Here is a 15,847-nt window from a genome sequence, read left to right on the forward strand (position 1 = left end):
ACACGACGGTCAGCAGTTTGTAACGAGACGTATATTTTGAGAACATCGTTGTAAGGCGAGAATGAAGCACAGCCTTAGGCTCTGACAAAAAAGAAATTGTTGTAGGTTTCGAATACATGGCATTTACTGCCTGTACACGTGCTTGTTTTCTCTGGGAGCCAAAATAATTGACCTTTTTGTGCAGTTGCACACAAACTGTTTGAAAGTGGCCTTTTCTCCACACTTGCAACACGTTGCATTACGTGATGGGCAATCGTATCTTTTATGGCGAGAAGAACATCAAGGGCAAGACTTCACTAAATTCATGAGCCTGTCTACATATCTACGTGGCTGTCGTGTCCGCCAGACTGTCTACGTGCTCGTTGTTGTGCCTGCTCTGGGCGGTCGTGACAAGGGGAGACTCGACTCGACAAATCGGGGCCTGGTCAAACTTACCGGCCGCTATAGCACCCGAATCATATTGCTCTAAGATTTACAATACTTGGGGAAGTGATGGATCAGAATACTTTAAGATCTGTTCCCCTATTCTACTGTCTGGGACACAATTTTATTGCATCACGTATCATTAAATGACTGTAAAAGTAGCCAAAGCTGCATTTAAATTTACACTTGCTAGTCATGCCCGTTCATGCCGTGTACTATTGGCGGTGATCCTGTTTCCGCTTTTCCTGCAAGCGGAAAGACTGATATCCAGTTGCAGCTAGTTGGACTTTCTGATCATAGTACAGAGTTAATGCAGTGATAACGTAGTCATACACGGCCGGCCTCTGTGGCCGAGCGGTTCTAGGCGCTTCAGTCTGGAACCGCGCTGCTGCTACGGTCACAGGTTCGAATCCTGCCACAGGCATGGATGTGCGTGATGTCCTTAAGTTAGCTAGGTTTAAGTAGATCTAAGTCTAGGGGCTGATAACATCTGAGGGCAAGTCCCATAGTGCTTAGAGTCATTTCAACCATTTTTAGTCACATACGAGTTCGTTGGGAGACGCGATTGTTAACGGATTTTGTATTAGCCTTAACATTGGATACCCTGCAATCGAAAAGAAGTGTCATAACTTTAGAGTCTCTTGAACACGATGGACTTGACAGTGTTCTTGGAACTGAGTCAGGTATTCAATCAATTCCTGCTCTGTTTCCTTAAATTGCCGTAACGGTTTGAAACTGGACTGCGGCACTTGTGAGGGAGGGCTGATTGGCCGGTCGGCTGTGGTTGTGCGGCCGACGCAGATCGTGCAGTAAGCAGTTACTGTACCGTCGTCAGTACGGTAGCGTTTTGTTGGTTCTGAAACTGAGAAACCTGTGTTGGATCCATCACATCGGATGTCTGCGGCAGAGGCGCCGGGGCATCAAAAAGCAATCAAAGCCTATGAAAAGAAAAATTTGATTAGTTCTGCGGTTCTGACGACTGCGTCAGCACTACCGACAGAGACTTACAGTTGCGCAGCGAGGTGTTCTGAGTGTGGTCCTTGGATCAGCCCGAGTGATAGTGTCCTCACGTTACAACAGTTCAGGTGTCAGAGCTGTGTGCGGCAGGCCGGCACGCCAGAGATCGGTCTGGCATGCGCGACCGTGTTGCGATGGTGACAGACGCCTCGCCCAACGAGTCTCAGTGCTTTTTGTTCATTACCAGTTCTTTGTAGATATTCTGCAACCGCCTATGGGTATCTGCAACGCTCTGATTTTCTACGAAAGAAAACTGACTGACAGCTCTCTGCTTCGAATGTATCTCCGTCACAGGTGACATTTTGAATTGGGAATTTGTGGTAAGTTCTGTGGGACCAAACTGCTGAGGTCATCGGTCCCTAAGGTTACACACTACTTAATCAAAATTAAAATAACTTACGCTAAGGACAAAACAAACACCTATGCTCGAGGGAGGACTCTAACCTCCGGGGGGTTGACTCGAGAACCGTGACAAGGCGCCCAACACCACGCGGCTCTCGACAGTTTGAAATCTTCATATAACGCCACCACCTGACGGAACTTTATGAAAATGTAGGAGTGTATCTTCCTGTTGTATCCTGCCCACTCGTCGAATAGGATACCTGCTTTCTCGGATCGCTAGACAATAAATTAAGCAGATCGTATTAACGAAGTTTATTACAAAAGGAAAAGATTACAATACATTAATTTGTGAGATACAGACGTGTCGCGAACAAAGAGCGACAGACAAACAAGAAATCCCTTCAGTATACACAAATTGTAATACAAGAGAAGTAATACAATTCCTAAGTCGCTGCTATACAAGTGCCTATTCTATCGGTCTAGCTCTATCGGTAGGACGAGAGGAGGCGGAGGTGGCGAATGCTCCACCTCCATGGGTTCGTCCCGAGGTGTCGTGATGACCACCTCCGGCGGATGCTGTGGCCGCGCTGTGCTCGGGATCCGTGAATCAGGGGGAAGAGCCACAGAAGGATCACCGTGCACATTGTTGTTGTTGTGGTCTTCAGTCCTGAGACTGGTATGATACAGCTCTCCATGCTACTCTATCCTGTGCAAACCTCCTCATTTCCCAGTACCTACTGCAACCTACATCCTTCTGAATCTGCTTAGTGTATTCATCTCTTGGTCTCCCTCTACGATTTTTACCCTCCACGCTGCCCTCCAATACTAAATTGGTGATCCCTTGATGCCTCAGAACATGTCCTATCAGCCGATCCCTTCTTCTGGTCAACATGTCCTATTAACCGATCCCTTCTTCTGATCAAGTTGTGCCAAAAACTTCTCTTCTCCCCAATCCTATTCAATACTTCCTCATTAGTTATGTGGTCTACCCATCTAATCTTCAGCATTCTTCTGTAGCACCACATTTCGAAAGCTTCTATTCCCTTCTTGTCCAAACTATTTATCGTCCATGTTTCACTCCCATACATGGCTACACTCCATACAAATACTTTCAGAAATGACTTCCTGATACTTAAATCTATACTCGAGGTTAACAAATTTCTCTTCTTCAGAAACGCTTTCCTTGCCATTGCTAGTCTACATTTTATATCCTCTCTACTTCGACCATCATCAGTTATTTTGCTCCCCAAATAGCAAAACTCCTTTACTACTTTAAGTGTCTCATTTCCTAATCTAATTCCCTCAGCATCACCCGACTTAATTCGACTACATTCCATTATCCTCGTTTTGCTTTTGTTGATGTTCATCTTATATCCTCCTTTCAAGACACTGTCCATTCCATTCAACTGCTCTTCCAAGTCCTTTGCTGTCGCTGAGTGAATTACAATGTCATCGGCGAGCCTCAAAGTTTTTATTTCTTCTCCATGGATTTTAATACCTACTCCGAAATTTTCTTTTGTTTCCTTTACTGCTTGCTCAATATACAGATTGAATAACATTGGGGAGAGGCTACAACCCTGTCCTACTCACTTCCCAACCACAGCTTCCCTTTCATGTCCCTCGACTCTTATAACTGCCATCTGGTTTCTGTACAAATTGTAAATAGCCTGCCGCTCCCTCTATTTTACCCCTGCCACCTTTAGAGTTTGAAAGAGAGTATTCCAGTCAACATTGTCAAAAGCTTTCTCTAAGTCTACAAATGCTAGGAACGTAGGTTTGCGTTTCCTAATTCTTTCTTCTAAGATAAGTCGTAGGGTCAGTATTACCTCACGTGTTCCAGTGTTTCTACGGAATCCAAACTGATCTTCCACATGGTCGGCTTCTACTAGTTTTTCCATTCGTCTGTAAAGAATTCGCGTTAGTATTTTGCAGCTGTGGCTGATTAAACTGATTGTTCGGTAATTTTCACATCTGTCAACACCTGCTTTCTTTCGGATTGGAATTATTATATTCTTCATGAAGTCTGAGGGTATTTCGGCTGTTTCATACATCTTGCTCACCAGATGGTAGAGTTTTGTCAGAACTGGCTCTCCCAAGGCCGTCAGTAGTTGCAATGGAATGTTGTCTACTCCCGGGGCCTTGTTTCGACTCATGTCTTTCAGTGCTCTGTCAAATTCCTCACGCAGTATCGTATCTCCCATTTCATCTTCATCTACATCCTCTTCCATTTCCATAATATTGTCCTCAAGTACATTGCCCTTGTATAGACCCTCTATATACTCCTTCCACCTTTCTGCTTTCCCTTCTTTGCTTAGAACTGGGTTTCCATCTGAGCTCTTGATATTCATACAAGTCGTTCTCTTATCTCCAAAGGTCTCTTTATTTTTCCTGTAGGCAGTATCTATCTTACCCCTAGTGAGATAAGCCTCTACATCTTTACATTTGTCCGCTAGCCATCCCTGCTTAACCGTTTTGCACTTACTGTCGATCTCATTTTTGAGACGTTTGTATTCCTTTTTGCCTGCTTCATTTACTGTATTTTTATATTTTCTCCTTTCATCAATTAAATTCAATATTTCTTTTGTTACCCAAGGATTTCTACTAGTGCTCGTCTTTTTACCTACTTGATCCTCTGCTGCCTTCACTACTTCATCCCTCAAAGCTACCCATTCTTCTTCTACTGTATTTCTTTCCCCCATTCCTGTCAATTGTTCCCTTATGCTCTCCCTGAAACTCTGTACAACCTCTGGTTCTTTCAGTTTATCCAGGTCCTATCTCCTTAAATTCCCACCTTATTGCAGTTTCTTCAGTTTTAATCTACAAGTCATAACCAATAGATTGTAGTCAGAGTCCAGATCTGTGAGAGCGTCTAAGGTCATTGCATCCAGAGGGGGTAAATAAAGGGAGAAAACGGTAAGCCTCCGAGGAGAATGAATTTCAACTGCAACTGCTTGCATGGACGTCGTAGACCCCTAAAGGTCTGTGCACCCCAGCGCCGCAAGCTGTTCCTGCGCGCGCTTCCTGGCCCGCTTTTAGTGTGAGGGCGCCACAGTGGAACACGTGGTTCCAGCGGCCGATAGCGGCACCCTCGATAGAGTACTTAAGCGCCTGCCTCTCGCGCAGCCAGTGACGTCCCTCCTAAACTTGTCCATGATTACTCCAGTGCCAACTGGGATGCCTACCGGAATTCCATTCACACCCAGGTTGACGGCCACGACCTTACCCTCCAATCTCCTGATGACATCTCTCGCACTGCTGCCTTCCTGCGCCAGACCTTGTCTGACGCCGTCGCCACCCACATCCCCACCAAAGCCATCCACCCTCAACGCCCCGCCCTGCCTCCACAGGCCGTCCTTCTCCTTCGAGAGTCCCGCCGCCTCTATTACTCTTTTCTCGGCGCCCGTGACCGGGATACACTTATCCGCCACCGGCTATTACAACGACACATCCGCAACCTGCTTACTGTGAAGAAACGCCGTGCCTGGCGCCAGACATGTACACAACTCATCACCACGATCCCCATAAACTCTTCCAAGTATTGGTCTGATTTTCTCCGCTTTGCTGGGAACCGCCCCACCCCCCAGTACCCTCTCTCCTTATGACCGTCCCTTTCCTGACAACCTCAGTAAGGCCAACCACTTTGCCTCTCAACTCTCAGATGTTTTTTCCATCCCAGATGTTCCCCAATTTGATTATTCCCTATTCCCTGACGTTATGGACCGTACAATATGTTCCTCCCCTTGCTCCTAGCTTCCAGTACTTGGGCCACACACCACCATCTGAACTCAACACTCCCATCACTACACAGGACATCAGCCTCACAATCTGCACTAAACGCAACACTGCTCCCGGCCACGACTGCATTACCTACCACCACCTCAAACACTGCCCTCCCTCCTTCCTTTCAGTCCTTGCCACCCCCTACAATGTCATTCTTGCCACTGGCTTCTATCCTGGCCTGTGGAAAACCTCCCATATCCTGATGTTTTCCAAACCCAACAAGCCGCCATCTGATGCCTCTTCCTATCCTCCTATCTGTCTCACATCGGTGTTCAGCAAGCTCTCGGAATCCATCCTTTCCCGGCGCATCCATCACCACCTCCGCCAAAAACACCTCCTCCCCAACACCCAATGTGGCTTTCGACCTTCCTTCTCTGCCGATAACCAACTCCTCCGCCTCACTCGTCTCCTCTCCCTCCAGCTTAACTCCCGTCACTCCGCCATGCTTGTCTCCCTCGACCTCGAAAAGGCATACGACCGTGTCTGGCATCCCGGTCTACTGTTTAAACACCAAACCTACACCCTTCCTATCGACTACATCCGTCTGATGGCCCCCTTCCTCTCCCACCGCCCCTCCTATGTTACCATCCATAATGCTAATTCCCACACCTTCTACACCTCTGCAGGTGTGCTGCAGGGCTCTGTTCTCTCCCCTCTCCTCTACCTCCTGTACACGGCAGATATGCCCAAACCCCCTCCCCCCCCCCCCATAAGTACACCTCTTGCAATATGCTGATGACACCGCATTCCTCGCCCTCGCTCCTACCCCCCAACGATCCCAACGCCTTCTCCAGAATCATTTGACCTTTTTGCTGCGTGGTGTAACCAGTGGCTTCTGAAAATCAATCCTTCTCTGGCCGGACATGGGGGTTGCACCCCTCTACCATCCTCCACACATACTAATCCTTAATCTGTCCCATCCTCTGTTATGCCAGTCCTGCCTGGATCTTTGCCGCCCCCCCCCCCCCCCCGAAGTTCTATAAGTCCCTCCAGATCCTTGAACATCATGCACTCCGCCTCGCCTTCTGTATACGCCTCCTGTCCCCCACGCGGATCCCCTATGACCTCATTCCTTTCCCCCATCTGCTCCTATTCATAGAACATACCCGCATCCTCTATACCTCCCGCCACCTTGATCCCCCTCACCCACTGGTTGCCCCACTCCTCTCCCATCCCCGCCCCCAGCCACGTCTTCACTGTTGTGTCCCTCCTACCCTCCATCTTTACACCCTTCATCTCCTTTCCCAAGGTGGCTTCCATCAACTCCCCCTCCTGGATGATGCCCTCTCTCCCTCCATTTATCCCTCCTATCAACTCTGATCTTCACTTGCCCTCCTTTCCTCTGTCCTTTTCCCTGGCTCCCTCTCCCCTCCTTCCATCCTCTTTTTGCCCCACCTCCCCTCTGTCCCTTAAGTCCTTTTGCATTTCGCTCCTCTGCCTCTTCTCATTCCCTCTCGCGTCCGCCCTGCCCTCTTCCCCCTTAACGGTGCTCACCCTCCTTGGTTCCCCCTTTTCGTTTTTTCCTCTCCTCCCTCCTTGTTTTCCCCCTCCTCCAGGTTCCCCCACCCTCCCTCTGCCCTTGGCTCGGGAGTGTCATCTTTGTGCCGTCATTTACGTGCAGTTTTTTACAGTGAGTGTGTTTACAGGGAGTGTTCCGTGTTGTGTCTTTTGGGAAGTGTTGCGAACGGCCATCATACTATCGCTGGGTGTGATATTTTATCTCTTGCGAACAGAAACCAGACTGTCGCCATGTTTTTTTAATTGTGTGTCTCCTATGTTACTTGTCTGATTCCTGTGTATTTTATTAGCATTGCCAACCCCTTTTGCTTTCGGTTTTAACCTTTCCGTCATTTTACACTTTAAGTCACCGTTTTATCTCCTGTTTTGCTGGTTTGTCTCTTCTTCCGTTTTTAAAATAGTCTGTCGGCTGTAGAGCAGCGTACTTAGCTGCTGCCAGCCCGCCCCCTTAGGGGAATTGAAAATCGATAAAGAAAAAAAAAGAGCGCAGCCAGTCAGTCTAATTTCGCGTACGTCTTTGGACACATCGCCTCACGTTAGACAGATTACTTACTTATTCTGAGTACAAGTCGAGGTGTTTGTTGGGTTCCCTGTGACTCCATTGTTCGATCTTGTTGTTCGTTCTGCCGTTCGTTGGTCGTGACCGTCTTCTCCCGTTGTGTTGTTGTTCGCGGTCCTCTCCGCAGGTCCCGCCCCTCTTTCCGTCATTTCAACTCCGCGACCGTCCCAGTCGCAGTTACAACAGGTTCCATGAACGGCAGCTTGCTCTAAGTATAGGAAAATGTAAGGAAATCCAGGTGACTAGGAAAACAATCCTGTAATGTTCGAATACAGTATTAGTAGTGGACTGCCTCACTGCGCGTCGTTAAATATATAAAAGTAACATTGTAAATATGAAATGGAACGAGAACGGAAGGACAATAACAGGGAAGGTTAACGATCGAAATAGGTATGTTGGGAGGATTTTAGGAAAGAGTGGTTCATTTGTAAATGGTACTGCGTACAGAACACTAGTGCCAGCCATTCTTCAGTATTGCTCAAGTGTTTGGAATTCGCAACAGGTCGGATTAGAGAAAGACATCGAAACATTTTCGAGACGAGCCGCTTGGTTTATTGCTGGTGGGTTTCATTAACTGAAGTAGTTCTCGAACTCAAATTGGAACGCGACTGAGAAAATTTAAGGAACCGGATTTTCAAACTGACTGCAGATCGATTCTGCTGCCGCCAACATACTTTACACGTAAGGTTTATAAACACAAGATCAAGCAGGGCCCTTATACACGCCTTTTACGTGTCGCCTTATTTGCAAGTTGAACGATAAAGGATACGGCAAATAGAGGTATACAAGGTAACCTTCGCCACTCACGATATCGTGGCTTGCGGAGTATTTACTGCATGTAGATGTTCGTAGTAGACCTAATAGTGGCCCAGGGCTAAGCGAGGAAATAGTACGGTGCAATTAGCCCCAAAACCTCAACATCCGAAGTGAGAGTCTCCTTCCAGCTCCAGAGTGTTTCATAGAGTCTACATATTGTTTGGTAAAATGTTACATCATTTTAAGCGACCTGTTTGGGGGAATGGGCGGAGAAGTTGGTAAATTATTTGTTTTTATCAGTTTTTCATAAATATTTCACAATTTAATCTGCATTAAATTGTGAACATTAGTAGCCCTGTGCAGAATCTTGCTAAACTGAACGGTTCCAGAGTTACATAGGGTTTCAAAATTAAAAATGTTTCGCAATTTCTACATGTTTTTGTATATATATGACTATTTTTCAAATAGTCTTGTGCTTTCTTAAAGCAAATTGTGTTTTTGGTGGCCGGTGGTATGTTAGTGATAAGCCCTTGAAGGAACGACAACCTCACCACCTTCTCAAGGGGCGCTACTTTTTAAGGGAAAAGAGGCTTCCACAGGCCTAGGCCATATAAACCTGTGGTACGGAGAAACCCATTCTGAACACTCTCTGGACAAAGCCACATTACGTATGAGTATCTGTTCAGAATAAAGGCTTTTAAATTATGAATATATGATGTGCATAATAATTATGTTCTATAATTATAACACTTTTAATCATTACGTTTTTAAAACTGAGGCTTTTGGAGGCTTTTCTTTCGAAAACAGGCATATTTGGTTATATGTTGCAACCATATTTAATTGAAATTTTTGAATTTCAGGAATTGAGTTCAGGAGTAATACTGAATAAAAATGTAGAATGTTAGATGCGACCTATCACTTATATATTCATGTATGATATTCGTGTCCCTGTTAACATATCCTAGGGCTGAACAATTACCACCTTAGCAGTTTAGACCCATCTTTCTGCACTCGCAGTTACGGACGCATGCGTCTCTGCAAGCACACACTACGAGGGACAGTAATTCCCAGGCAGCTGCAGCACGTACTGTTGTAATTGGTCTCAGGTGTTCGCCAATCTTCTCCCACCCGCACTCGGGCGTACAGTTCTTCTCATTCAGTCACTGCTGCACCTGGTAGGGTGGTAGGTTCTAAACGAATGCTGCCTGAAAGCTGCTGAAGGGGGAGGGGGAGTGTGGGAGGAGGAAGGGCAGCCAACTTCAACAACAGGCTGCAAGTAACACTGGTGGTGAAAACAATCTAGATCAGAAGTTTCTTGCGAAGAGTGTTGTTGACTTTCACTTTTCTGTACAATGCAATTTTCCCCTTCTTGTATACAGTTGATACAGTGTCTTTTTCTTTGATTGACATTTACATGGATGGATCTTCTACTTTCACATCAATCTTAGTGGATGACGTGATCGGCATAAGTGGCTTCATCTTTTGTGTTTCCTTGTTTGCATCCATAAAATAAAACAGTTGCTGGCCCATAATGAATAATTATGTAATCTGCGTACTGCTTGAAACCTGTCTGTAGGTAGCTGAGTGTCGCCAGACATCACAATGAAGGAGGTGACCCCAATCAATTTTGGTGCACACTTACTCTGAATGTGGTGTGATTGGTGATTCATTTGGATCTGGAATCAAGCCAGCCATCATTGAAGACTTGCTTCCCTTCCTCATTAGCCAGATCAGTCGTAGAAGGATGGAGGATAAGCACATAATACGGATCTAAATATTTCTTCAAGTCTCTCATCATTCCTTACTGTGCACACCATCTGACATAAGAGAGTTTTAGGGTTCACACATTGTGTTGTTGTTAATTATTAGAAACTTGGCTATAGAGGACAGTGATTTAACAGCTAACTTTCTTTTCCAGTGCATCTCATTGAATGTTTGGTTCTCAATCTCTTTCAAGGCTAGTGTTTCAACTTGAAGCGCTTTATTCCTCTGCCTCCGGCCAATCCACAAATGCTATTCGAGGATCTCATTGAAATCGGTTCAATGGTTATGTCACTCCAGACTCCAGATCAAAATTTTCAAGTACGTCGGATGGTGAAAGAACCACAGTTAACGAACAAGTCGTTTTCTGGTCTCATTTTGTTGTGAAGTTCCAGCGAGTCTTGGAGGTAAACACATGCAGATTTAGCGGTAATGAGAGAGTTCCAAACGTCCTCCATAGTTCTTCTTCCATTCATCAACTTGGCTTCTTTAAATCCGTCACCAATTTATGTGGCTGTTCTTCAAGCTGCCACAAAAGGGACCAGCAATGGATGAAGCCTAACACCAGTGACTTTTGATCAGCCTTTGTACGCTAAATGTCGTGTAATCGTAGCAAAGGCACCTGATGATAGCCAATTGAAGTCAGTCTTCATTCGACTAGGAAGTTTTCACTTGTTAATGCATTCCCATGCAGCCACTCCAATCAGGTTTACATTAATCGGGGCCTTCTAGACACGTACGACTCAACCAAAACAAAATAAGTGTTCGGCCTTGTTCATATGACTGTGTTTTTATTTTCAGGGAAACCATTTTTGTAACAACTGTTTTCGAATATCCAGATGTACTTTGGACTCTAAATGTTTGGAAATCAAACAGGCCTCGTTCTCAGCGTGAGCAGTAAAGGGAAGTGTCAAATAATTAATGACTTCCTGGCTACACAAAAAGATGTAACAAACAATTATCGGTCCACTGGGTGAAGACCGATTGGCTAAGACTAAGGTTTGTCTATTCAGTCCGTTTACTCTAACTCAAAACAAAGATATCGCAATCTGAAATTATCTAATGCTGAATAAACATCGACATTTGACTACGTTGGTGCAGCTGAGAGCAACTGAGAAGACTGGGATTCTGTTTGCCAAAACCAGCGGGTACAGCAATACTACACCCCTTTCTCTATGCGTAGCACTGTCTGAGGTGACAGTCGTGCTGCAAGCGTCAGCAGAGCTCTGACGTGCGGCACCTGTAAATCGTTATCACTGCCCCGAAATAAGCAAAGTCGTGGGCTGGATATGTGTTGGATGGATTGCAATTAATCTCTCATGGAGCCCTGAAATATCGGTAGGTGCCAGCATGTGACACTCGCATTCCCCAGTCATACCACTGACCAATTTCATTCACGTACACGGCAGTACACACAGGGAAATCGAATGTCAAGGCGGCAGAGCTAATACGAATAAGATTATAAGATTGTCCTCGGCACAGCGAGTTGTCTGAGATAACTAAGGTCCAGACTGCTGATACAGTTAAGGCCAATACCAGTGCAAAGTCATGCTCAGGGCGAGTGTCCCAAAGGCAAGTCCCTCATAACGAGAGTTGCGACTAGAATCTCCTCGTCTGACTGTAGTCTCAATCTGAGGACCCAAATTTTTCCGCTCCTCTCTTTGCGCCAACCTCAGTAAACTCGTCAAAACTTCGCAAACACTTGGCTCCTATCCAGCTTGAAAAAATTCCGACATCACATCAGAAACAAGTGAAGAACTTGGTGTGCCGTTGGAAGATCATCTCAACTGGGTAGAAAATACTATCACAATGTGGCAGAAAACCTTCAATAGAGTCCCTGATTACAAACAGTTTCGAAACGTTTTCCACAGGATGTGAACGTAAACTTAAGCAAGCACTCTTTCTGCCGAACCTCTAGTATTGAGATGTAGTTCAACGACCCACGAGTGGTAAAAACACATGACTGTCAGACATAACCATGAATGCCTATGTGCGTTACATCTGGAGCATCCATCAGTACAGCCTGTCGGCTCTTCATTAGCTCAGTTAGGATCGTTGTGGCCAGACAAGTTACGGGTCTACTGCACGCAGTGTCTACTTTACAGGTTCCGCAGTGTGCCGGCTACCCACTGCCTTCCATTAGAGAATAAACAAGACGTCGCAATCGAAACACAAGGTCCATTTATCTAGTATCCTAGTTCTGCCATCTCGCAATATCATTTGCTTTTGCCACTGTTCGCTTCTGGAAGGCGCTTCACTGCATAATGCAAAAAAATCAAAGTCTTCCTGATTTCAAGGGGAAGTTGCGCACTCCCTTTTTACATCCCCAGTATTAAAGTATAATGCCAATCTCCCGTCTGTCAAAAAGCATAGCCAATGCTCCTGTCTTCTGTCAGTCATGTCCCTATATCATTGCTTTTCTCTATGAGTCACGCCAGCCTCTTCCTTCATATTCTTCAAATATGTGTTATTACTATCTCCTTTCCCTCCCTTCTGCATTCCTTTCTCTCATGCCTACTGCTGCTAACACTGACAATTAAACCCCACATCCCATAATTTCTTTTATGCTATTTATCATGTGCGAATATTAACTTTGTAAATGTGTCTTTTTTACGTGCACTACTATAGTTTTCAATTTCCAAATGCAGTATTACGTGATTATTCAGATATATGTTGTGTAAAGTTAGTGAATCACCTGGTTAGATTTGATAGAGAGCCTAATGTCCCCATCCGTATGACAGTTTAAATAAATGAGTGAATAAATAAGTTAATATTTTCAAAAATAATTCATTATCTTCAAGGCATATAACCCTTCTGGTTAGACAACCGTACCATACAGTTTTAACTTGTCTTCAATATTATCTGACATTTCCTATAGATCCTTTCCGTCATTTCATAAGGTAGATGAGATTTGCAGATCTTAAGATTACTCGCTTCTTGCTCCAAGATTTTCTGCTCAGTTATGCCGACCAGTTATTTAAATTTCTATACGACATTAATGTCCCCTTTATCTAAAATCATCTATCACTGATATTTGTAATGTATTTTGTCTTCTCAAAGGAAACCTGTAATCTTACTTTCTCAGCTATCTCTGTTAGTTGATGAATCTTCCTGATTGGTGAGTTAATGTTGTTGAAAAAAATGGCTGAGTTTGGGTCCTAGTCTGAATAATTATTCATTCCCATCCTTTTAGCTCCATTCTCGAATGACCTTTTCCAACATACAGATAAAAAGGAGTGGAGAAACTTCATCGAGTTGTTTGATACCAGTTTCAGTTTTGGAAGCTATCCGAGTTATTGTCAACGAAATTCACTTTTGCCCCTGTATCGATCAGAACCTGTTGAATCATCCACTCCAATCCTTCCATAACTTTCAACAGTGACTCACTGTCAACTGAGCCGTGCATGATTTTTTTCACTGCATACGACCCCACAGTAGTAGCTAACAGACATTTTATGCCTGATAATGTTTGTGAAGTTCAAAATCTGCGGTAGGCAGGAACGTCCTTTCGTGATGTTAGCCTGTTACTCTTTAGTCTGTTTATTATGATAATCTTCAATTCAGTTCTGTAGTGTTTACGAGAGCATCTCCCATAGAACAGATACTAATGTAATATGCCTTCAACGGCTGATCACCTTCCGAGCCACCATTTTATGGAGTTGGCGGACTAGGGCCGCAGCCAAACAGAGGATACCCGACCAGATCTCTGTATCTCCTCAAAGAGTTCAGCTGGTATCTTCAGAATATCTTCATTCGCCAGCTTCAGGAACTCTGAAACAATTAATTCCTGTCTACCTGCTACATTATTCCTTAGGCCATCCATGCTCTGTTGAATATCTGTCTTAGCTGCGTGGACGCGCGTTTGTCGCTATTCGAGTGGCTTGTCGTATGGGTAATCTCCCTTTTGGTTCATTCCAATTTCGCAGTTTTCTTAAACACGCTGCCAAGATATTAGAGTGTTAGCCTATTAGATTTTTTGTTCATGCCCAGCATTCCATTTCTTTCTCTGAAAAACTTGACTGGAAATTGATACACTTTCAGCTTAGAAATGAAAATTTCAGTGAAAGCCCTGAAATTGTTCTTTATAATATCCTGATCAATATTTTCCATCTGTTATTTCTAAAATAATTGCGTTACATGTCGAATCACAGGGGCTGCGTGCCTCCGACTTTTACAAAAGGAGTTTAAATCTTCATGTTCCTTCGGGGAGTTTCATTTTTTCAACGAATGTGTTCTACGTACGTAATTTTGGTGCCAGGTCTAGTTGAACCATCTACGTTTCCGTTTGCGACCTTTCAAGATTGAAACATTAGCTGCTTGTTGTTCTCTCTACTGTATTGTACTCTCCGTCCAGTTCTTAGACTGAAATGTTAGTTGCTGGTGGCACTCTTCCAGTACTTGTTAATTGATTTTTAATTTTGTCACATCATTTCTGCATTTGTTCTTTCCAGTTGTTGGAATTTTTATCCTTGAGAGTTAATTATCAAAATGATACTTGGTACCTCTCTGTACTTTAATATCCTTAATTTCCTTCATCGCATGCCTTGAATGGGGCGTGTGGACGATTTTTTATCGTTCAAGTTTCCAAGTGGACGCTGTGTCTCCTCCTTACTTACTTTGCGTTTGATATTAAACTAAACGTTCGATAAAGTTCGAGAAAACCCAATTCAAAATGTGTTGCTCTTTCCGTGCGTAGAATGTTTCCCTGTACCGGTTCATAATTTGCTTCTATTCCACGTCAGTTTACAGTCGTCGACGAAAATCTTAATATTCTTCGTTTTTATTTTCGCCATCTCCTTCTCGAGGAGGTCCCAAAATTGTTCTTTTTTCTCTGGACTATAGCTGTTGCTCTCACAGATGAGGTGGCCGCATATAAATTGGACAGGGTGTACCCGCCTCCGGCAGCAAAGACTAAGTATTGACAGGTATTTGATCCTGTAGAAAAATTCACTACTGAGTTGATAAACGTCTTATTTACAGAGAAATCTTTTCCAAACATTGATATATTCTTGCTTATATTCAAGGCTTCCTATTTTTCATAGATCGTATACCCTACATTGACAATAACATTTTCTTGTGATGTTTTGGTAGTTCAACAAATTGTAAATCCCTCGTGTTTACCAAATTTTTACGAATTATTTCATTTTTATCGTACCGATGTAAGAATTTTGTTTCATTTTCAACTTAGTGTTTCTCGATGCGGAGCATAAAGTCCCTCTGACTTCTCTAATAATGTAGCTGCAGGCCTAAGGGATCCAAAGATATGCTTGCACTTCTAACAGTGATGGGTTTCTGCCTACAGTTGCCACCGGGGTTAGTGGTATCTTTTTGACGACTTTCGATGATGTCCGATTGTTAAAGATATGTGGGTCGGATTTGTTCCTTCCCGGTCATAGATTCAAAGTATTATGCCATGAAGCTTGGAGTTCGTTTGCTTTGTACACCTTTGGTACGAATGGTCCTCTTATGCTTTAAAAGCCGTTGACTTTTTACATCTGTAATTCTGGAAAAGTATGCTTTCAAATTGCTACCAGACGGGGCAGCTGAAATAATTTCTTTCTTCGTTTTCTTTTTTTTTTTTTGTGACAGGCAGAGCCTGGTTCCCTAGTCTTGGACCAGATTGTGGAATTGATTATTTGTATTATTTGATGGTAATATGTTTGTTATTAGTAAGATGTACAATTCATTCTG

The sequence above is a fragment of the Schistocerca nitens genome, chromosome 6 (genome assembly GCF_023898315.1).
Source record: "Schistocerca nitens isolate TAMUIC-IGC-003100 chromosome 6, iqSchNite1.1, whole genome shotgun sequence".
In the NCBI taxonomy this organism is placed as follows: Eukaryota; Metazoa; Arthropoda; class Insecta; order Orthoptera; family Acrididae; genus Schistocerca; species Schistocerca nitens.